Source organism: Giraffa tippelskirchi, chromosome 12, assembly GCF_054371585.1.
Source record: "Giraffa tippelskirchi isolate mGirTip1 chromosome 12, T2T-mGirTip1v1.2.pri, whole genome shotgun sequence".
Lineage (NCBI taxonomy): Eukaryota > Metazoa > Chordata > Mammalia > Artiodactyla > Giraffidae > Giraffa > Giraffa tippelskirchi.
This window is the reverse complement of record NC_137286.1, coordinates 66,911,131-66,933,692: the sequence shown is the minus strand read 5'-3', so window position 1 is coordinate 66,933,692 and position 22,562 is coordinate 66,911,131. Positions and strand designations below refer to the sequence as shown.

At 54.8% G+C, this 22,562-nt stretch overlaps 1 long non-coding RNA gene across 1 annotated transcript in view; it reads right to left on the bottom strand.

Moving 5' to 3' along the window:
* LOC145530003 (uncharacterized) overlaps window positions 1-22,562 on the bottom strand; it is a 270,063-nt gene that overhangs the window by 47,796 nt on the left and 199,705 nt on the right. Inside the window, exons 12-14 of the long non-coding RNA XR_014071398.1 lie at window positions 15,465-15,576; window positions 7,813-7,924; window positions 158-269 (exon numbers count right to left, since the gene is read on the bottom strand). This is a non-coding gene — a long non-coding RNA (uncharacterized LOC145530003). The remainder of the gene's footprint in view (window positions 1-157; window positions 270-7,812; window positions 7,925-15,464; window positions 15,577-22,562) is intronic.

Genomic DNA, 22,562 nt, shown 5'->3' with positions numbered 1-22,562 from the left:
CCAGATTAAGCTGGAGTCTCCCAGGCTCATCTGGCATGTCTTCCCTGAAGTCTGCCAAAACCCACACCCTTGCATTTCCAGGGACTCCCCTTAGCCAGCTGGGCAGAAAACCCAGCATGGTTCAAACAAGCTGACAGACAAGCGGGAGAGGACTCACGGGCAGACGGCCTCCCTCAGGTCTCGGGTGGAGCTCTGGGACCACAGCAGCAGCGGGCCATCCCAGCCCCTGGGCTCAGCAGCGCCCTCATTCTCAGGCCGGCGGCTCTGCCCTGAGGGGAGCAGGAAGGTCACCAACTGCCGCAGGCGGACCTCAAGCCCCTCCCACTGCTGGAGCCTGACCTCCCCCGGCCCCACCCCTTCCCCTACCCCAGCAGAACGAGAGCTCGTCTTCCCCTGGCTTCCAACGTGAGGCCCGGCCCCGGGCCCCGATTGGGCACTGCCCCAGTCCGGAGCCAATCACAGTGGCCAGGGAGGTGGAACGCACCGATTGGCCAGGGCCAGGTCATGTGACCATACTCCCCAGGAAACTCAAATATTACCAAGATTCCCTAACAAACCAATGAACAAAATTATCCAGTAAAGGCAAACCGTACTTTTTAATGAGGCCAATGTCACAGAAAAAAAAAAAAAATCCTTCACAATGAACTGCTCAAGGAAGGTACTAAATAAGCTTTCAGAAAAGTTAAGACTTTTTTTTTTTTTTTTAATAGGGTGACGGAGAGCTATACCTTTCCCATCTATGTGAATTTAGGTTTAAACTAGATTTCCCTCGGCTATTATATAAGACAAAAAACCCCACATCACCCCCTTTCACTCCCCCCACCCCCAAAAAGTGTTTTAGTCTATTGAATTTTTGTGTCCTCAGTTGTGTCTGATTCACGGCAACTCACGAACTCTACACAGCCAGGCTCTTCCGTCCATGGAATTCAGGGCAATTTTTTTCTGTCACAGCAAATGCCCACCCTGGGTGATCCAAAGGCAAGGGCTCAGAGGCTCCTGAGAGACTAACTCCTTTCAGCTGAGCACAGAGCTGGCTCCTCACTGGGATGCCTGTGGCCTGGGGCTCCCAGAGGGGAGAGCAGCACTCGCCCCACCGTGTGGTCACTGCTGGAAGTGCAGGCTGCTCCTCACTCCCCCTTGACAGTGTCCCTGAGGGCAGAACAGTGTGAATCTACTCAAGGTGGAAACGCAAACTCCGATGCAACCAAACTTCCCACAAGGTCTCCAAAACCACTCAGGAACAGGGAATTGGAAACTGCAGGGCATGACATGAATGGAGATGGAGACTTGACACCTTACACCGAGTTCACTTCCAGTTATCCCTAGACAAAGTTTCCATGAAAACTTGTCACAAATCTAGAAGAACAATGAGCAGAAACCGGACACGTGCTTTCAGTCTTCACACACAAAACAAAAAGGCAGCCCACAAAACAACCCAGAGAATACAGTGGACTTTGCAAAATCAAAGATATCTACTGTGGGAAAGACCTCATTACAAAAGCAAAAGACAGGTCATACATCGCGAGACGAATGAGTGGAAACACAAAGCTTCTCAAGGATGTGTCTCCAAACAGTCAAAGAACACCAACACGACAAGCCTGTGAAAACTAGGGAAAGGTCTGAAGGGACACCAGACTGAGGAAGACACACACAGAGTATCCCGGATGATGTCCAGCACTGAGGGCCTGAAGAAACAACAGTCTAGTTGCACTCCCTCAGGCCTGTGTGACCCTGGATGAGGCCTCTGTTTCCCGGTGGCTCTGAGAGATGGACAGGGAGGAAGGGGAAGAGAAATCACTTGCATTTCTAATACTCACAGCAAAGTCTTCCAATGAGAAGGGAATTATCACCCCCACTGACAATGCCATTCACTGAAGTGATACCCACGAGTCCATCTAACCCAGAAGGGAAGGAAGGACCTGTTCTCACAAAACGGCGAGAGATGGAAGAAGGAAGATCAAGCCCACACCAACCACTGGAAAGAGAAGCTGTGCTCAGGGCTTGAAAGAATTCCTATTGGGAAAATGATGTCACAGCCCCACAAGGCAATCCACAGCTTCGATGCTATTCCTCCCAAAATGCCAATGCATTTTCGCACCGAACAAAGAATTGCAAAAGGGGTACGGAAACAGAAAAGAGCCTAAATTGTCAATACAATCTGACGAAAAAGCCCCGATACGGACATCCAAGGTTGTGTGAAAGGAAATTAGACGACCAAACTAGGATCCTCAGGAGAGTATCGGAGAAGGCGATGGCGACCCACTCCAGTACTCTTGCCTGGAAAACGCCCTGGACGGAGGAGCCTGGTAGGCTGCAGGCCATGGGGTCGCGCAGAGTCAGACACGACTGAAATGACTTAGGCGCAGCGGCAGCAGCAGGACAGTATGCTATTGGGAATACAACAACACACACAGATCCAGATCGATGGAATAAAGTTGAGGGTCCAGAAACAAACCCCGGCATCCATGGTCAACTCATCTCTGACACAAAAGGGGAGAATATCCAAATGGGAACAAGAAAGCCTCTTCAATAAATGTCCATGGGAAAACCAGACAGCTACATCTGAAGAACGCTATTGGTTTTGATCTCACACCACCTCAATATCGGGGAAAAACCTCACCCTAAAGACTGATGTCATGAGATAGCTAGAAAGAAGCGTAGGTCAAAGGCTCCTTAACATCAGAGTCTCCTTGCCATTTGCTGGGCGGAGGTAGAAATGGGTCTCTTCAAGTAAGGGAAAGAGGAAAACGAAGTACGCCAATGGGTTTTCATTCAATGGAACCTCTTCACAACAGAGAAGCTAAGCATTCAGAAATGCAAAAGATGGGAAACGGAACATGAGAGACTCCTTGCAAGTGGTGTATCTGAGAAGGGGTTCATATGGAAAGAGACGAAGAATGCACAGCACTCAGATTCCAAGAAACACCACCACCACCCTTGACCCTTCCCCCATGACCAACTCCGACCTAAAGCCTTTCTCTCCCTCTAACCTATCCCTAAAACATAACCCTCATCTAATCATATACATGTGCATTCCTAGCATCCATCCATCCACACACGAGAGAGAAAGAGGAAGACACAGACTGAATCGAGAAGGGAAAAGAGAGGGACACAGACAGAGAGAGACACGGAACCAAAGAGAGGAAAGGAGTCGACGGTCCAGACTTTTCATCAATCTGTCTCGAAGGTAGAAGCAATGACAGCGCCCATCCACCCCAGAAGGGGGAAAAGGACGGAAGGTTTGGAGAGGAAAAGACAAGAACGCAGGGAGCCATTAGAAGCTCAGCCACCCGCAGAAGCCGAGCTGGGACACTTGAACAGAATCTCAATGGAAACAGAGGACCAGAAAGTTGGCTACTCTTTTCTATAAGAGAGGGAGACCTTCGAGTCTTCCTTTCGCGCCTCCAACTTGGATGCGGGGTCTCAAAACACTCAGGAGGGGGAGTGCCTTTTCCTGGGTACCACGGCGCATCCAGGCCTCGTTCTGCCCCATTCTGTGCTGTGTCAGCCCTGGATGGAGTCTTTCTTTCTGAAGTCTCAGCGCACAAGCTCCACGTGATATCGGCCCCAGGTGGAAAGGCATGGAGCTGCTCGTAGGCCGACAGACCTAGGAAGCAGATGGGAGAATGACCCCCACTCTGCAGATGGAGAGACTGGGGAAACCCTGAGGGGCATACGCTTGTCCAGGGCCACACCACTTATGAGAAGAAGGAGCCTGGTCTGAGAGCAGCGGGGTCCTCGGAGCTCAGGCCCTGGCTGCACCCAGGCCTCCCCAGGGCTGTGGGCTGGGCTGTGTGGCTGTCACTGTGCCTGCACATGGCCTAAGGGGGGTGGTCGAGCAGTCAGAAACCCAGAGATTCCCTTGGGAAGTTTTGGGGAAGGGACCTCAGCACGAACCCCAGGAAATGATGTCACCTGCCGGCAACAGAACCCAACAGAACCCGCAACCCGTGTATCCAGGCCTCCAGAGCGGAGAGGAGCCCCCAGCCAGATCACTTGCTGCCAGGATGTTCTGCTGTTGCCCCTGCCCAGAGGCCGGGGCCTCAGGAGAGCTCACAGGCAGTGTGCGTGGGAACCCTGTCGACGTTGGCTCAGGGCACCCCCGAGAGGCCTCTGGCCCTTTGCCCGGAGAAACAGAAAGGTAACACGGGGAGCCCCAGGCCGGGCCAGCCCACCTCTCCCATGCCACCCGGAAACACCGGGTCCTTTGCCTGTGTGTGTGGATGCGGGTTTCTCGGGGTGTGTCTCCCTCAAGGAAGCCCAGGCGGATGTGGGGTCAGAAGCCTGCGGGCAAGTTGTGTCCACACCCCAGGGGAGAGCAGGCTGGCTGGGATGGGGAGAGTGCGGGCAGCGCCGGCCGCCCAGGCTGGCCTCACACCCTCAGGTGGGTCTCTTTCCTCCCGGGTGGGGATCTGAGCAGACACACGTCTCTGACCCTTCTGGGAAGAGAAGTTCGAGCAGGCAGAAGCAGCGGCTCCACTGGCCAGGCCCAGCTCGGAAAAGTCCCAGCATGGCTGGCTGACGGTCACTGTCGTTGCAGAGCTTCCCACGTGATGAGGCCGAGGACGGGGACACCCCGTCCACCTCCCGGAGGGAGGGGTCGGAGCACCACCCCCCCGCCCCTGAGGCCCAGTGCAGGCTCCAGGTGAGCGTGCCCACGGAGGCATCAGCCCCACCGGGGGCGAAGCGGAGGCGGGGAAGGCCTGCTGCCGAGACACCACACAGGATACACCCGGCGGCCCAGTCTGAGGCTGCCATGGAGCTCAGCACACCCGGCTCCGACCCAGAGTCCCGAGAACCCCAGCCTCTGAGGCAGCAGGAGGACCTGGAGCCCAGCACGCCAGAGCACAGATGTGAGGACGCTGGGGCTGGTGCACGGGAGTGTGTGGGGAGGGGGTGCTGAGCTACACAGGGACGAGTCCCCGAAAGATGCTGCTGGGCCTGCAGCAAGCGCTGGCCTCACACCCCCACCCCCTTCTTGCACACTTCAGTCCCAAAAGACATCCGACCCTGGGTATTCTTTGGGAATCTCTTGGAAGCTTTCTGTCCCGGGATACGCACATGCCAAGGCTGGCCTGTGGGCAAACTTTGCTTCTCCCCCAGCTCTAGCACTGGCCTCCAACTGGAACCAGGCTCCACTTCCCAGACCTGTCCCTACAGAGGTGGTGGCTCCAGGTGCAGGACCCAGGGATCCACCGAGGGCAGATGGAGAACCGAGACTTGCCCTCGCAGAGACACCAGGCCAGCTGGGTTCTGGCCAGCACACCGGGCAGATCGGATCTCCGTGCCTGCAGGACCCCCAGCCCCAGGCACTGATGTCCCACCCCCTCAGCCAGAACCTCCACCTCCACGTGCACCTGTACCTGCTCGGGCTTTGGCAGGAGAACCCGAGGCAGAGGAGGAGTCACCGCCTCGGCAGGGAGAGCCTGCCCTGGCTCCCGCGCAACACCCAGACGCCGACGATGACTCACCCACCCCTGCAGGAAGAACGAGCCCCCGCTCTGGACAGAGACCCAGAGCCCTTGCCGGAAACACCACGTCCAGGGGAGCGGTCGGCTCTGCCGCCTCCATCCCTGTCGGCTCACCGTGGACGCTGTCAACTCGGTCTGCCCCCAGGGGACATGGAGTTCCTTTCCCCTGAACTGCTTTGCATTTGGTTTGTTTCCACCTTTCTGGTGATGTTTTATTTTTTGTATGGTTTCCTGTATTTTTGTTGGTTAAGTTGGGAACTTGTTGGTTAAGTTAGTAAACTTTTTCATCATTGTTGCAATTTGGGAACACTGTTGTGTAACTCTGGTGATACTGTGTTACCATCACCACTTTATGGTTTCAGACCCGTTTGATCTTTATGCCCCACCCCCCAACAAAGCCTGGATTCAAGGCAAGCACGCCCTGTTCATCCCTCCCCCCGATCCTGAACACAATTTCAGCTTTTCTTTCTGCATTCCTTCCTATATTCTTGGTGTCCCCAATCAATGACTCTCAGTGAAATGACTGAAGGAGTTTCTTTCGGACTCTCCACCTACTGTAAGACTCCATTGGAGAGTTCTCATTTTTATGTCATTTGAACTAGCCTTTGATAGCTGACAGGACGGTGTACGTCCTTTCAAGATATCATGTGCCAAACGAAGCCCTTTTGGCAAATGCCATCATTATCTCCAGGCAGGCATTGCTGTTTGAAGGGTGACATCTCAGCCAGAAGGCAGAGGCTGAGCTCCTCTTGTTGCACCAGCTCCCAAAAGAAGCCAAGAAAGGGAGCTGGAACAACAAACCACCCCAACGCCCAGGAAAGCGTTCTTCACGACAGAAGGCTAGAAAATGACCCAACAACCTTGTGGCCCAGAACCCCTCTAGAAAAATCACTGTTCCATAAAAAAGAGAAACACGTGGGAAGTTCCAAGGAGAGGCAATGCCCATGGCCAGTGTACTTTAGAGACGGCCTGACCGCTCCGGGGAAGACACGCACCGACGGAACCCCTTGGGAAACAGCAGTGAGAGTCCTCACCGTCGTAAGGGTTTCCTCTGGGGACAACCTGCCCTGGGCACCACATGAGGGAGCAGACCGGCTTCTCTTCCTCTGCTCCCACACCATTCACTCATGAAGGCAGCTCAGGTGTTCTCATGCCCTGCCTGCCTGCCTGCCTGCCTGCCTGGCTCATCCGTGAGCTGTGACCACCTCCAGGGCAGGACTCCACCTTCTCCTCTCTGTGTACCGTGAATCTGCACACAGTGGGCTTTCAGAACCTTAGGAGACTTGAGCCATTCCCACTCGAGCCAGAACCCTCCCCAGGAAGGAAAACGGCTGTGGGGTCATTTTGGCCCCAGCACTGGTTCCGAAAGCCTGGCGGCTCCTACAGCCTCTACGGTGTGAAGAGGGAGGTCCCTTTTGACAGAGCTTTCCGGCTGTCAGATCTAAGCTGTTGTTTCACTGTCAGCTGTGTCTCTTCCGTTGCAGCCAGGTGGGCCACGCTGCTCCAAAGGGGCTCACAAGCTGAGTGGCAAGGGAGGTATTGAGAGGACAGGGATGGCTACAACGTGCTGCAAACTGAGTGAGGGTCCCCACAATCCTCAGCAAAGGTCTGTGGTGTGCAAGTGGGGAGTAGAGGGCCCCCAAGTTCCAAAGGAAGGGAGGTACTTGGGAGCTAAAGCCCTTGGCTGCTGTGGTAGCAGCTGCAGATGGCAGCTCGTCCACAGTGCACTTCGAATGAGGTCATATGAGCGGGACTCTGGAAATGGCTCCGAAATCAAGAGAAAGGGGTCAGGGTATGTGGGAATCCGGCGGGGGTGGGGGGTGGATGAAGGAAGGTGTCCTTCCTCTCTCCAGTGCAATTTGGTTTGGTGAGTCTCAAAGCTACCAGATGGCACTTCCCAAGTCAGGCCCCCGCAGGAATCAGGGTGGGCTGCGTGCCTCGGCGCCTGCTACAGGGACAAGCCACACCAGTGGCCTCCCTGAGCTCAAATGGCCGCATCTGGGGGTTCTGTCTGGGTGCACACCTCCTTGCTCTGGCCAAGTTCCCCCCTTCTCTGAGCACCAGCTTCATCCTCTCGAATGAGGACATCGATTGCTACCTTGGCACGTTACTCTCTTCATCCTGTGAAGACTCATTAGGCTTATCCTACAATTACTAGCTGGCCCGAAGAGATATCTCCTGAATCCAGATTAAGCTGGAGTCTCCCAGGCTCATCTGGCATGTCTTCCCTGAAGTCTGCCAAAACCCACACCCTTGCATTTCCAGGGACTCCCCTTAGCCAGCTGGGCAGAAAACCCAGCATGGTTCAAACAAGCTGACAGACAAGCGGGAGAGGACTCACGGGCAGACGGCCTCCCTCAGGTCTCGGGTGGAGCTCTGGGACCACAGCAGCAGCGGGCCATCCCAGCCCCTGGGCTCAGCAGCGCCCTCATTCTCAGGCCGGCGGCTCTGCCCTGAGGGGAGCAGGAAGGTCACCAACTGCCGCAGGCGGACCTCAAGCCCCTCCCACTGCTGGAGCCTGACCTCCCCCGGCCCCACCCCTTCCCCTACCCCAGCAGAACGAGAGCTCGTCTTCCCCTGGCTTCCAACGTGAGGCCCGGCCCCGGGCCCCGATTGGGCACTGCCCCAGTCCGGAGCCAATCACAGTGGCCAGGGAGGTGGAACGCACCGATTGGCCAGGGCCAGGTCATGTGACCATACTCCCCAGGAAACTCAAATATTACCAAGATTCCCTAACAAACCAATGAACAAAATTATCCAGTAAAGGCAAACCGTACTTTTTAATGAGGCCAATGTCACAGAAAAAAAAAAAAAAATCCTTCACAATGAACTGCTCAAGGAAGGTACTAAATAAGCTTTCAGAAAAGTTAAGACTTTTTTTTTTTTTTTTAATAGGGTGACGGAGAGCTATACCTTTCCCATCTATGTGAATTTAGGTTTAAACTAGATTTCCCTCGGCTATTATATAAGACAAAAAACCCCACATCACCCCCTTTCACTCCCCCCACCCCCAAAAAGTGTTTTAGTCTATTGAATTTTTGTGTCCTCAGTTGTGTCTGATTCACGGCAACTCACGAACTCTACACAGCCAGGCTCTTCCGTCCATGGAATTCAGGGCAATTTTTTTCTGTCACAGCAAATGCCCACCCTGGGTGATCCAAAGGCAAGGGCTCAGAGGCTCCTGAGAGACTAACTCCTTTCAGCTGAGCACAGAGCTGGCTCCTCACTGGGATGCCTGTGGCCTGGGGCTCCCAGAGGGGAGAGCAGCACTCGCCCCACCGTGTGGTCACTGCTGGAAGTGCAGGCTGCTCCTCACTCCCCCTTGACAGTGTCCCTGAGGGCAGAACAGTGTGAATCTACTCAAGGTGGAAACGCAAACTCCGATGCAACCAAACTTCCCACAAGGTCTCCAAAACCACTCAGGAACAGGGAATTGGAAACTGCAGGGCATGACATGAATGGAGATGGAGACTTGACACCTTACACCGAGTTCACTTCCAGTTATCCCTAGACAAAGTTTCCATGAAAACTTGTCACAAATCTAGAAGAACAATGAGCAGAAACCGGACACGTGCTTTCAGTCTTCACACACAAAACAAAAAGGCAGCCCACAAAACAACCCAGAGAATACAGTGGACTTTGCAAAATCAAAGATATCTACTGTGGGAAAGACCTCATTACAAAAGCAAAAGACAGGTCATACATCGCGAGACGAATGAGTGGAAACACAAAGCTTCTCAAGGATGTGTCTCCAAACAGTCAAAGAACACCAACACGACAAGCCTGTGAAAACTAGGGAAAGGTCTGAAGGGACACCAGACTGAGGAAGACACACACAGAGTATCCCGGATGATGTCCAGCACTGAGGGCCTGAAGAAACAACAGTCTAGTTGCACTCCCTCAGGCCTGTGTGACCCTGGATGAGGCCTCTGTTTCCCGGTGGCTCTGAGAGATGGACAGGGAGGAAGGGGAAGAGAAATCACTTGCATTTCTAATACTCACAGCAAAGTCTTCCAATGAGAAGGGAATTATCACCCCCACTGACAATGCCATTCACTGAAGTGATACCCACGAGTCCATCTAACCCAGAAGGGAAGGAAGGACCTGTTCTCACAAAACGGCGAGAGATGGAAGAAGGAAGATCAAGCCCACACCAACCACTGGAAAGAGAAGCTGTGCTCAGGGCTTGAAAGAATTCCTATTGGGAAAATGATGTCACAGCCCCACAAGGCAATCCACAGCTTCGATGCTATTCCTCCCAAAATGCCAATGCATTTTCGCACCGAACAAAGAATTGCAAAAGGGGTACGGAAACAGAAAAGAGCCTAAATTGTCAATACAATCTGACGAAAAAGCCCCGATACGGACATCCAAGGTTGTGTGAAAGGAAATTAGACGACCAAACTAGGATCCTCAGGAGAGTATCGGAGAAGGCGATGGCGACCCACTCCAGTACTCTTGCCTGGAAAACGCCCTGGACGGAGGAGCCTGGTAGGCTGCAGGCCATGGGGTCGCGCAGAGTCAGACACGACTGAAATGACTTAGGCGCAGCGGCAGCAGCAGGACAGTATGCTATTGGGAATACAACAACACACACAGATCCAGATCGATGGAATAAAGTTGAGGGTCCAGAAACAAACCCCGGCATCCATGGTCAACTCATCTCTGACACAAAAGGGGAGAATATCCAAATGGGAACAAGAAAGCCTCTTCAATAAATGTCCATGGGAAAACCAGACAGCTACATCTGAAGAACGCTATTGGTTTTGATCTCACACCACCTCAATATCGGGGAAAAACCTCACCCTAAAGACTGATGTCATGAGATAGCTAGAAAGAAGCGTAGGTCAAAGGCTCCTTAACATCAGAGTCTCCTTGCCATTTGCTGGGCGGAGGTAGAAATGGGTCTCTTCAAGTAAGGGAAAGAGGAAAACGAAGTACGCCAATGGGTTTTCATTCAATGGAACCTCTTCACAACAGAGAAGCTAAGCATTCAGAAATGCAAAAGATGGGAAACGGAACATGAGAGACTCCTTGCAAGTGGTGTATCTGAGAAGGGGTTCATATGGAAAGAGACGAAGAATGCACAGCACTCAGATTCCAAGAAACACCACCACCACCCTTGACCCTTCCCCCATGACCAACTCCGACCTAAAGCCTTTCTCTCCCTCTAACCTATCCCTAAAACATAACCCTCATCTAATCATATACATGTGCATTCCTAGCATCCATCCATCCACACACGAGAGAGAAAGAGGAAGACACAGACTGAATCGAGAAGGGAAAAGAGAGGGACACAGACAGAGAGAGACACGGAACCAAAGAGAGGAAAGGAGTCGACGGTCCAGACTTTTCATCAATCTGTCTCGAAGGTAGAAGCAATGACAGCGCCCATCCACCCCAGAAGGGGGAAAAGGACGGAAGGTTTGGAGAGGAAAAGACAAGAACGCAGGGAGCCATTAGAAGCTCAGCCACCCGCAGAAGCCGAGCTGGGACACTTGAACAGAATCTCAATGGAAACAGAGGACCAGAAAGTTGGCTACTCTTTTCTATAAGAGAGGGAGACCTTCGAGTCTTCCTTTCGCGCCTCCAACTTGGATGCGGGGTCTCAAAACACTCAGGAGGGGGAGTGCCTTTTCCTGGGTACCACGGCGCATCCAGGCCTCGTTCTGCCCCATTCTGTGCTGTGTCAGCCCTGGATGGAGTCTTTCTTTCTGAAGTCTCAGCGCACAAGCTCCACGTGATATCGGCCCCAGGTGGAAAGGCATGGAGCTGCTCGTAGGCCGACAGACCTAGGAAGCAGATGGGAGAATGACCCCCACTCTGCAGATGGAGAGACTGGGGAAACCCTGAGGGGCATACGCTTGTCCAGGGCCACACCACTTATGAGAAGAAGGAGCCTGGTCTGAGAGCAGCGGGGTCCTCGGAGCTCAGGCCCTGGCTGCACCCAGGCCTCCCCAGGGCTGTGGGCTGGGCTGTGTGGCTGTCACTGTGCCTGCACATGGCCTAAGGGGGGTGGTCGAGCAGTCAGAAACCCAGAGATTCCCTTGGGAAGTTTTGGGGAAGGGACCTCAGCACGAACCCCAGGAAATGATGTCACCTGCCGGCAACAGAACCCAACAGAACCCGCAACCCGTGTATCCAGGCCTCCAGAGCGGAGAGGAGCCCCCAGCCAGATCACTTGCTGCCAGGATGTTCTGCTGTTTGCCCCTGCCCAGAGGCCGGGGCCTCAGGAGAGCTCACAGGCAGTGTGCGTGGGCACCCTGTCGACGTTGGCTCAGGGCACCCCCGAGAGGCCTCTGGCCCTTTGCCCGGAGAAACAGAAAGGTAACACGGGGAGCCCCAGGCCGGGCCAGCCCACCTCTCCCATGCCACCCGGAAACACCGGGTCCTTTGCCTGTGTGTGTGGATGCGGGTTTCTCGGGGTGTGTCTCCCTCAAGGAAGCCCAGGCGGATGTGGGGTCAGAAGCCTGCGGGCAAGTTGTGTCCACACCCCAGGGGAGAGCAGGCTGGCTGGGATGGGGAGAGTGCGGGCAGCGCCGGCCGCCCAGGCTGGCCTCACACCCTCAGGTGGGTCTCTTTCCTCCCGGGTGGGGATCTGAGCAGACACACGTCTCTGACCCTTCTGGGAAGAGAAGTTCGAGCAGGCAGAAGCAGCGGCTCCACTGGCCAGGCCCAGCTCGGAAAAGTCCCAGCATGGCTGGCTGACGGTCACTGTCGTTGCAGAGCTTCCCACGTGATGAGGCCGAGGACGGGGACACCCCGTCCACCTCCCGGAGGGAGGGGTCGGAGCACCACCCCCCCGCCCCTGAGGCCCAGTGCAGGCTCCAGGTGAGCGTGCCCACGGAGGCATCAGCCCCACCGGGGGCGAAGCGGAGGCGGGGAAGGCCTGCTGCCGAGACACCACACAGGATACACCCGGCGGCCCAGTCTGAGGCTGCCACGGAGCTCAGCACACCCGGCTCCGACCCAGAGTCCCGAGAACCCCAGCCTCTGAGGCAGCAGGAGGACCTGGAGCCCAGCACGCCAGAGCACAGAGGTGAGGACGCTGGGGCTGGTGCACGGGAGTGTGTGGGGAGGGGGTGCTGAGCTACACAGGGACGAGTCCCCGAAAGATGCTGCTGGGCCTGCAGCAAGCGCTGGCCTCACACCCCCACCCCCTTCTTGCACACTTCAGTCCCAAAAGACATCCGACCCTGGGTATTCTTTGGGAATCTCTTGGAAGCTTTCTGTCCCGGGATACGCACATGCCAAGGCTGGCCTGTGGGCAAACTTTGCTTCTCCCCCAGCTCTAGCACTGGCCTCCAACTGGAACCAGGCTCCACTTCCCAGACCTGTCCCTACAGAGGTGGTGGCTCCAGGTGCAGGACCCAGGGATCCACCGAGGGCAGATGGAGAACCGAGACTTGCCCTCGCAGAGACACCAGGCCAGCTGGGTTCTGGCCAGCACACCGGGCAGATCGGATCTCCGTGCCTGCAGGACCCCCAGCCCCAGGCACTGATGTCCCACCCCCTCAGCCAGAACCTCCACCTCCACGTGCACCTGTACCTGCTCGGGCTTTGGCAGGAGAACCCGAGGCAGAGGAGGAGTCACCGCCTCGGCAGGGAGAGCCTGCCCTGGCTCCCGCGCAACACCCAGACGCCGACGATGACTCACCCACCCCTGCAGGAAGAACGAGCCCCCGCTCTGGACAGAGACCCAGAGCCCTTGCCGGAAACACCACGTCCAGGGGAGCGGTCGGCTCTGCCGCCTCCATCCCTGTCGGCTCACCGTGGACGCTGTCAACTCGGTCTGCCCCCAGGGGACATGGAGTTCCTTTCCCCTGAACTGCTTTGCATTTGGTTTGTTTCCACCTTTCTGGTGATGTTTTATTTTTTGTATGGTTTCCTGTATTTTTGTTGGTTAAGTTGGGAACTTGTTGGTTAAGTTAGTAAACTTTTTCATCATTGTTGCAATTTGGGAACACTGTTGTGTAACTCTGGTGATACTGTGTTACCATCACCACTTTGTGGTTTCAGACCCGTTTGATCTTTATGCCCCACCCCCCAACAAAGCCTGGATTCAAGGCAAGCACGCCCTGTTCATCCCTCCCCCCGATCCTGAACACAATTTCATCTTTTCTTTCTGCATTCCTTCCTATACTCTTGGTGTCCCCAATCAATGACTCTCAGTGAAATGACTGAAGGAGTTTCTTTCGGACTCTCCACCTACTGTAAGACTCCATTGGAGAGTTCTCATTTTTATGTCATTTGAACTAGCCTTTGATAGCTGACAGGACGGTGTACGTCCTTTCAAGATATCATGTGCCAAACGAAGCCCTTTTGGCAAATGCCATCATTATCTCCAGGCAGGCATTGCTGTTTGAAGGGTGACATCTCAGCCAGAAGGCAGAGGCTGAGCTCCTCTTGTTGCACCAGCTCCCAAAAGAAGCCAAGAAAGGGAGCTGGAACAACAAACCACCCCAACGCCCAGGAAAGCGTTCTTCACGACAGAAGGCTAGAAAATGACCCAACAACCTTGTGGCCCAGAACCCCTCTAGAAAAATCACTGTTCCATAAAAAAGAGAAACACGTGGGAAGTTCCAAGGAGAGGCAATGCCCATGGCCAGTGTACTTTAGAGACGGCCTGACCGCTCCGGGGAAGACACGCACCGACGGAACCCCTTGGGAAACAGCAGTGAGAGTCCTCACCGTCGTAAGGGTTTCCTCTGGGGACAACCTGCCCTGGGCACCACATGAGGGAGCAGACCGGCTTCTCTTCCTCTGCCCCCACACCATTCACTCATGAAGGCAGCTCAGGTGTTCTCATGCCCTGCCTGCCTGCCTGCCTGCCTGGCTCATCCGTGAGCTGTGACCACCTCCAGGGCAGGACTCCACCTTCTCCTCTCTGTGTACCGTGAATCTGCACACAGTGGGCTTTCAGAACCTTAGGAGACTTGAGCCATTCCCACTCGAGCCAGAACCCTCCCCAGGAAGGAAAACGGCTGTGGAGTCATTTTGGCCCCAGCACTGGTTCCGAAAGCCTGGCGGCTCCTACAGCCTCTACGGTGTGAAGAGGGAGGTCCCTTTTGACAGAGCTTTCCGGCTGTCAGATCTAAGCTGTTGTTTCACTGTCAGCTGTGTCTCTTCCGTTGCAGCCAGGTGGGCCACGCTGCTCCAAAGGGGCTCACAAGCTGAGTGGCAAGGGAGGTATTGAGAGGACAGGGATGGCTACAACGTGCTGCAAACTGAGTGAGGGCCCCACAATCCTCAGCAAAGGTCTGTGGTGTGCAAGTGGGGAGTAGAGGGCCCCCAAGTTCCAAAGGAAGGGAGGTACTCGGGAGCTAAAGCCCTTGGCTGCTGTGGTAGCAGCTGCAGATGGCAGCTCGTCCACAGTGCACTTCGAATGAGGTCATATGAGCGGGACTCTGGAAATGGCTCCGAAATCAAGAGAAAGGGGTCAGGGTATGTGGGAATCTGGCGGGGGTGGGGGGTGGATGAAGGAAGGTGTCCTTCCTCTCTCCAGTGCAATTTGGTTTGGTGAGTCTCAAAGCTACCAGATGGCACTTCCCAAGTCAGGCCCCCGCAGGAATCAGGGTGGGCTGCGTGCCTCGGCCCCTGCCACAGGGACAAGCCAAACCAGTGGCCTCGCTGAGCTCCAATGGCCGGATCTGTGGGTTCTGTCTGGGTGCACACCTCCTTGATCTGGCCAAGTTCCCCCCTTCTCTGAGCACCAGCTTCATCCTCTCGAATGAGGACATCGATTGCTACCTTGGCACGTTACTCTCTTCATCCTGTGAAGACTCATTAGGCTTATCCTACAATTACTAGCTGGCCCGAAGAGATATCTCCTGAATCCAGATTAAGCTGGAGTCTCCCAGGCTCATCTGGCATGTCTTCCCTGAAGTCTGCCAAAACCCACACCCTTGCATTTCCAGGGACTCCCCTTAGCCAGCTGGGCAGAAAACCCAGCATGGTTCAAACAAGCTGACAGACAAGCGGGAGAGGACTCACGGGCAGACGGCCTCCCTCAGGTCTCGGGTGGAGCTCTGGGACCACAGCAGCAGCGGGCCATCCCAGCCCCTGGGCTCAGCAGCGCCCTCATTCTCAGGCCGGCGGCTCTGCCCTGAGGGGAGCAGGAAGGTCACCAACTGCCGCAGGCGGACCTCAAGCCCCTCCCACTGCTGGAGCCTGACCTCCCCCGGCCCCACCCCTTCCCCTACCCCAGCAGAACGAGAGCTCGTCTTCCCCTGGCTTCCAACGTGAGGCCCGGCCCTGGGCCCCGATTGGGCACTGCCCCAGTCCGGAGCCAATCACAGTGGCCAGGGAGGTGGAACGCACCGATTGGCCAGGGCCAGGTCATGTGACCATACTCCCCAGGAAACTCAAATATTACCAAGATTCCCTAACAAACCAATGAACAAAATTATCCAGTAAAGGCAAACCGTACTTTTTAATGAGGCCAATGTCACAGAAAAAAAACAAAAAAAATCCTTCACAATGAACTGCTCAAGGAAGGTACTAAATAAGCTTTCAGAAAAGTTAAGACGTTTTTTTTTTTTTTTAATAGGGTGACGGAGAGCTATACCTTTCCCATCTATGTGAATTTAGGTTTAAACTAGATTTCCCTCGGCTATTATATAAGACAAAAAACCCCACATCACCCCCTTTCACTCCCCCCACCCCCAAAATGTGTTTTAGTCTATTGAATTTTTGTGTCCTCAGTTGTGTCTGATTCACGGCAACTCACGAACTCTACACAGCCAGGCTCTTCCGTCCATGGAATTCAGGGCAATTTTTTCTGTCACAGCAAATGCCCACCCTGGGTGATCCAAAGGCAAGGGCTCAGAGGCTCCTGAGAGACTAACTCCTTTCAGCTGAGCACAGAGCTGGCTCCTCACTGGGATGCCTGTGGCCTGGGGCTCCCAGAGGGGAGAGCAGCACTCGCCCCACCGTGTGGTCACTGCTGGAAGTGCAGGCTGCTCCTCACTCCCCCTTGACAGTGTCCCTGAGGGCAGAACAGTGTGAATCTACTCAAGGTGGAAACGCAAACTCCGATGCAACCAAACTTCCCACAAGGTCTCCAAAACCACTCAGGAACAGGGAATTGGAAACTGCAGGGCATGACATGAATGGAGATGGAGACTTGACACCTTACACCGAGTTCACTTCCAGTTATCCCTAGACAAAGTTTCCATGAAAACTTGTCACAAATCTAGAAGAACAATGAGCAGAAACCGGACACGTGCTTTGAGTCTTCACACACAAAACAAAAAGGCAGCCCACAAAACAACCCAGAGAATACAGTGGACTTTCAAAATCAAAGATATCTACTGTGGGAAAGACCTCATTACAAAAGCAAAAGACAGGTCATACATCGCGAGATGAATGAGTGGAAACACAAAGCTTCTCAAGGATGTGTCTCCAAACAGACAAAGAACACCAACACGACAAGCCTGTGAAAACTAGGGAAAGGTCTGAAGGGACACCAGACTGAGGAAGACACACACAGAGTATCCCGGATGATGTCCAGCACTGAGGGCCTGAAGAAACAACAGTCTAGTTGCACTCCCTCAGGCCTGTGTGACCCTGGATGAGGCCTCTGTTTCCCGGTGGCTCTGAGAGATGGACAGGGAGGAAGGGGAAGAGAAATCACTTGCATTTCTAATACTCACAGCAAAGTCTTCCAATGAGAAGGGAATTATCACCCCCACTGACAATGCCATTCACTGAAGTGATACCCACGAGTCCATCTAACCCAGAAGGGAAGGAAGGACCTGTTCTCACAAAACGGCGAGAGATGGAAGAAGGAAGATCAAGCCCACACCAACCACTGGAAAGAGAAGCTGTGCTCAGGGCTTGAAAGAATTCCTATTGGGAAAATGATGTCACAGCCCCACAAGGCAATCCACAGCTTCGATGCTATTCCTCCCAAAATGCCAATGCATTTTCGCACCGAACAAAGAATTGCAAAAGGGGTACGGAAACAGAAAAGAGCCTAAATTGTCAATACAATCCGACAAATTGTCAATACAAGCACCGATACGGACATCCAAGGTTGTGTGAAAGGAAATTAGACGACCAAACTAGGATCCTCAGGAGAGTATCGGAGAAGGCGATGGCGACCCACTCCAGTACTCTTGCCTGGAAAACGCCCTGGACGGAGGAGCCTGGTAGGCTGCAGGCCATGGGGTCACACAGAGTCAGACACGACTGAAGTGACTTAGGCGCAGCGGCAGCAGCAGGACAGTATGCTATTGGGAATACAACAACACACACAGATCCAGATCGATGGAATAAAGTTGAGGGTCCAGAAACAAACCCCGGCATCCATGGTCAACTCATCTCTGACACAAAAGGGGAGAATATCCAAATGGGAACAAGAAAGCCTCTTCAATAAATGTCCATGGGAAAACCAGACAGCTACATCTGAAGAACGCTATTGGTTTTGATCTCACACCACCTCAATATCGGGGAAAAACCTCACCCTAAAGACTGATGTCATGAGATAGCTAGAAAGAAGCGTAGGTCAAAGGCTCCTTAACATCAGAGTCTCCTTGCCATTTGCTGGGCGGAGGTAGAAATGGGTCTCTTCAAGTAAGGGAAAGAGGAAAACGAAGTACGCCAATGGGTTTCCATCCAATGGAACCTCTTCACAACAGAGAAGCTAAGCATTCAGAAATGCAAAAGATAGGAAACGGAACATGAGAGACTCCTTGCAAGTGGTGTATCTGAGAAGGGGTTCATATGGAAAGAGACGAAGAACGCACAGCACTCAGATTCCAAGAAACACCACCACCACCCTTGACCCTTCCCCCATGACCAACTCCGACCTAAAGCCTTTCTCTCCCTCTAACCTATCCCTAAAACATAACCCTCATCTAATCATATACATGTGCATTCCTAGCATCCATCCATCCTCACACGAGAGAGAAAGAGGAAGACACAGACTGAATCGAGAAGGGAAAAGAGAGGGACACAGCCAGAGAGAGACACGGAACCAAAGAGAGGAAAGGAGTCGATGGTCCAGACGTTTCATCAATCTGTCTCGAAGGTAGAAGCAATGACAGCGCCCATCCACCCCAGAAGGGGGAAAAGGACAGAAGGTTTGGAGAGGAAAAGACAAGAACGCAGGGAGCCATTAGAAGCTCAGCCACCCGCAGAAGCCGAGCTGGGACACTTGAACAGAATCTCAATGGAAACAGAGGACCAGAAAGTTGGCTACTCTTTTATATAAGAGAGGGAGACCTTCGAGTCTTCCTTTCGGTCCTCCAACTTGGATGCGGGGTCTCAAAACACTCAGGAGGGGGAGTGCCTTTTCCTGGGTACCACGGCGCATCCAGGCCTCGTTCTGCCCCATTCTGTGCTGTGTCAGCCCTGGATGGAGTCTTTCTTTCTGAAGTCTCAGCGCACAAGCTCCACGTGATATCGGCCCCAGGTGGAAAGGCATGGAGCTGCTCGTAGGCCGACAGACCTAGGAAGCAGATGGGAGAATGACCCCCACTCTCCAGATGGAGAGACTGGGGAAACCCTGAGGGGCATACGCTTGTCCAGGGCCACACCACTTATGAGAAGGAGCCTGGTCTGAGAGCAGTGGGGTCCTCGGAGCTCAGGCCCTGGCTGCACCCAGGCCTCCCCAGGGCTGTGGGCTGGGCTGTGTGGCTGTCACTGTGCCTGCACATGGCCTAAGGGGGGTGGTCGAGCAGTCAGAAACCCAGAGATTCCCTTGGGAAGTTTTGGGGAAGGGACCTCAGCACGAACCCCAGGAAATGATGTCACCTGCCGGCAACAGAACCCAACAGAACCCGCAACCCGGGTATACAGGCCTCCAGAGCGGAGAGGAGACCCCAGCCAGATCACTTGCTGCCAGGATGTTCTGCTGTTTGCCCCTGCCCAGAGGCCGGGGCCTCAGGAGAGCTCACAGGAAGTGTGCGTGGGCACCCTGTCAACGTTGGCTCAGGGCACCCCCGAGAGGCCTCTGGCCCTTTGCCCGGAGAAACAGAAAGGTAACATGGGGAGCCCCAGGCCGGGCCAGGCCACCTCTCCCATGCCACCCGGAAACACTGGGTCCTTTGCCTGTGTGTGTGGATGCGGGTTTCTCGGGGTGTGTCTCCCTCAAGGAAGCCCAGGCGGATGTGGGGTCAGAAGCCTGCGGGCAAGTTGTGTCCACACCCCAGGGGAGAGCAGGCTGGCTGGGATGGGGAGAGTGCGGGCAGCGCCGGCCGCCCAGGCTGGCCTCACACCCTCAGGTGGGTCTCTTTCGTCCCGGGTGGGGATCTGAGCAGACACACGTCTCTGACCCTTCTGGGAAGAGAAGTTCGAGCAGGCAGAAGCAGCGGCTCCACTGGCCAGGCCCAGCTCGGAAAAGTCCCAGCATGGCTGGCTGACGGTCACTGTCGTTGCAGAGCTTCCCACGTGATGAGGCCGAGGACGGGGACACCCCGTCCACCTCCCGGAGGGAGGGGTCGGAGCACCACCCCCCCGCCCCTGAGGCCCAGTGCAGGCTCCAGGTGAGCGTGCCCACGGAGGCATCAGCCCCACCGGGGGCGAAGCGGAGGCGGGGAAGGCCTGCTGCCGAGACACCACACAGGATACACCCGGCGGCCCAGTCTGAGGCTGCCACGGAGCTCAGCACACCCGGCTCCGACCCAGAGTCCCGAGAACCCCAGCCTCTGAGGCAGCAGGAGGACCTGGAGCCCAGCACGCCAGAGCACAGAGGTGAGGACGCTGGGGCTGGTGCACGGGAGTGTGTGGGGAGGGGGTGCTGAGCTACACAGGGACGAGTCCCCGAAAGATGCTGCTGGGCCTGCAGCAAGCGCTGGCCTCACACCCCCACCCCCTTCTTGCACACTTCAGTCCCAAAAGACATCCGACCCTGGGTATTCTTTGGGAATCTCTTGGAAGCTTTCTGTCCCGGGATACGCACATGCCAAGGCTGGCCTGTGGGCAAACTTTGCTTCTCCCCCAGCTCTAGCACTGGCCTCCAACTGGAACCAGGCTCCACTTCCCAGACCTGTCCCTACAGAGGTGGTGGCTCCAGGTGCAGGACCCAGGGATCCACCGAGGGCAGATGGAGAACCGAGACTTGCCCTCGCAGAGACACCAGGCCAGCTGGGTTCTGGCCAGCACACCGGGCAGATCGGATCTCCGTGCCTGCAGGACCCCCAGCCCCAGGCACTGATGTCCCACCCCCTCAGCCAGAACCTCCACCTCCACGTGCACCTGTACCTGCTCGGGCTTTGGCAGGAGAACCCGAGGCAGAGGAGGAGTCACCGCCTCGGCAGGGAGAGCCTGCCCTGGCTCCCGCGCAACACCCAGACGCCGACGATGACTCACCCACCCCTGCAGGAAGAACGAGCCCCCGCTCTGGACAGAGACCCAGAGCCCTTGCCGGAAACACCACGTCCAGGGGAGCGGTCGGCTCTGCCGCCTCCATCCCTGTCGGCTCACCGTGGACGCTGTCAACTCGGTCTGCCCCCAGGGGACATGGAGTTCCTTTCCCCTGAACTGCTTTGCATTTGGTTTGTTTCCACCTTTCTGGTGATGTTTTATTTTTTGTATGGTTTCCTGTATTTTTGTTGGTTAAGTTGGGAACTTGTTGGTTAACTTAGTAAACTTTTTCATCATTGTTGCAATTTGGGAACACTGTTGTGTAACTCTGGTGATACTGTGTTACCATCACCACTTTGTGGTTTCAGACCCGTTTGATCTTTATGCCCCACCCCCCAACAAAGCCTGGATTCAAGGCAAGCACGCCCTGTTCATCCCTCCCCCCGATCCTGAACACAATTTCAGCTTTTCTTTCTGCATTCCTTCCTATATTCTTGGTGTCCCCAATCAATGACTCTCAGTGAAATGACTGAAGGAGTTTCTTTCGGACTCTCCACCTACTGTAAGACTCCATTGGAGAGTTCTCATTTTTATGTCATTTGAACTAGCCTTTGATAGCTGACAGGACGGTGTACGTCCTTTCAAGATATCATGTGCCAAACGAAGCCCTTTTGGCAAATGCCATCATTATCTCCAGGCAGGCATTGCTGTTTGAAGGGTGACATCTCAGCCAGAAGGCAGAGGCTGAGCTCCTCTTGTTGCACCAGCTCCCAAAAGAAGCCAAGAAAGGGAGCTGGAACAACAAACCACCCCAACGCCCAGGAAAGCGTTCTTCACGACAGAAGGCTAGAAAATGACCCAACAACCTTGTGGCCCAGAACCCCTCTAGAAAAATCACTGTTCCATAAAAAAGAGAAACACGTGGGAAGTTCCAAGGAGAGGCAATGCCCATGGCCAGTGTACTTTAGAGACGGCCTGACCGCTCCGGGGAAGACACGCACCGACGGAACCCCTTGGGAAACAGCAGTGAGAGTCCTCACCGTCGTAAGGGTTTCCTCTGGGGACAACCTGCCCTGGGCACCACATGAGGGAGCAGACCGGCTTCTCTTCCTCTGCTCCCACACCATTCACTCATGAAGGCAGCTCAGGTGTTCTCATGCCCTGCCTGCCTGCCTGCCTGCCTGCCTGGCTCATCCGTGAGCTGTGACCACCTCCAGGGCAGGACTCCACCTTCTCCTCTCTGTGTACCGTGAATCTGCACACAGTGGGCTTTCAGAACCTTAGGAGACTTGAGCCATTCCCACTCGAGCCAGAACCCTCCCCAGGAAGGAAAACGGCTGTGGGGTCATTTTGGCCCCAGCACTGGTTCCGAAAGCCTGGCGGCTCCTACAGCCTCTACGGTGTGAAGAGGGAGGTCCCTTTTGACAGAGCTTTCCGGCTGTCAGATCTAAGCTGTTGTTTCACTGTCAGCTGTGTCTCTTCCGTTGCAGCCAGGTGGGCCACGCTGCTCCAAAGGGGCTCACAAGCTGAGTGGCAAGGGAGGTATTGAGAGGACAGGGATGGCTACAACGTGCTGCAAACTGAGTGAGGGTCCCCACAATCCTCAGCAAAGGTCTGTGGTGTGCAAGTGGGGAGTAGAGGGCCCCCAAGTTCCAAAGGAAGGGAGGTACTCGGGAGCTAAAGCCCTTGGCTGCTGTGGTAGCAGCTGCAGATGGCAGCTCGTCCACAGTGCACTTCGAATGAGGTCATATGAGCGGGACTCTGGAAATGGCTCCGAAATCA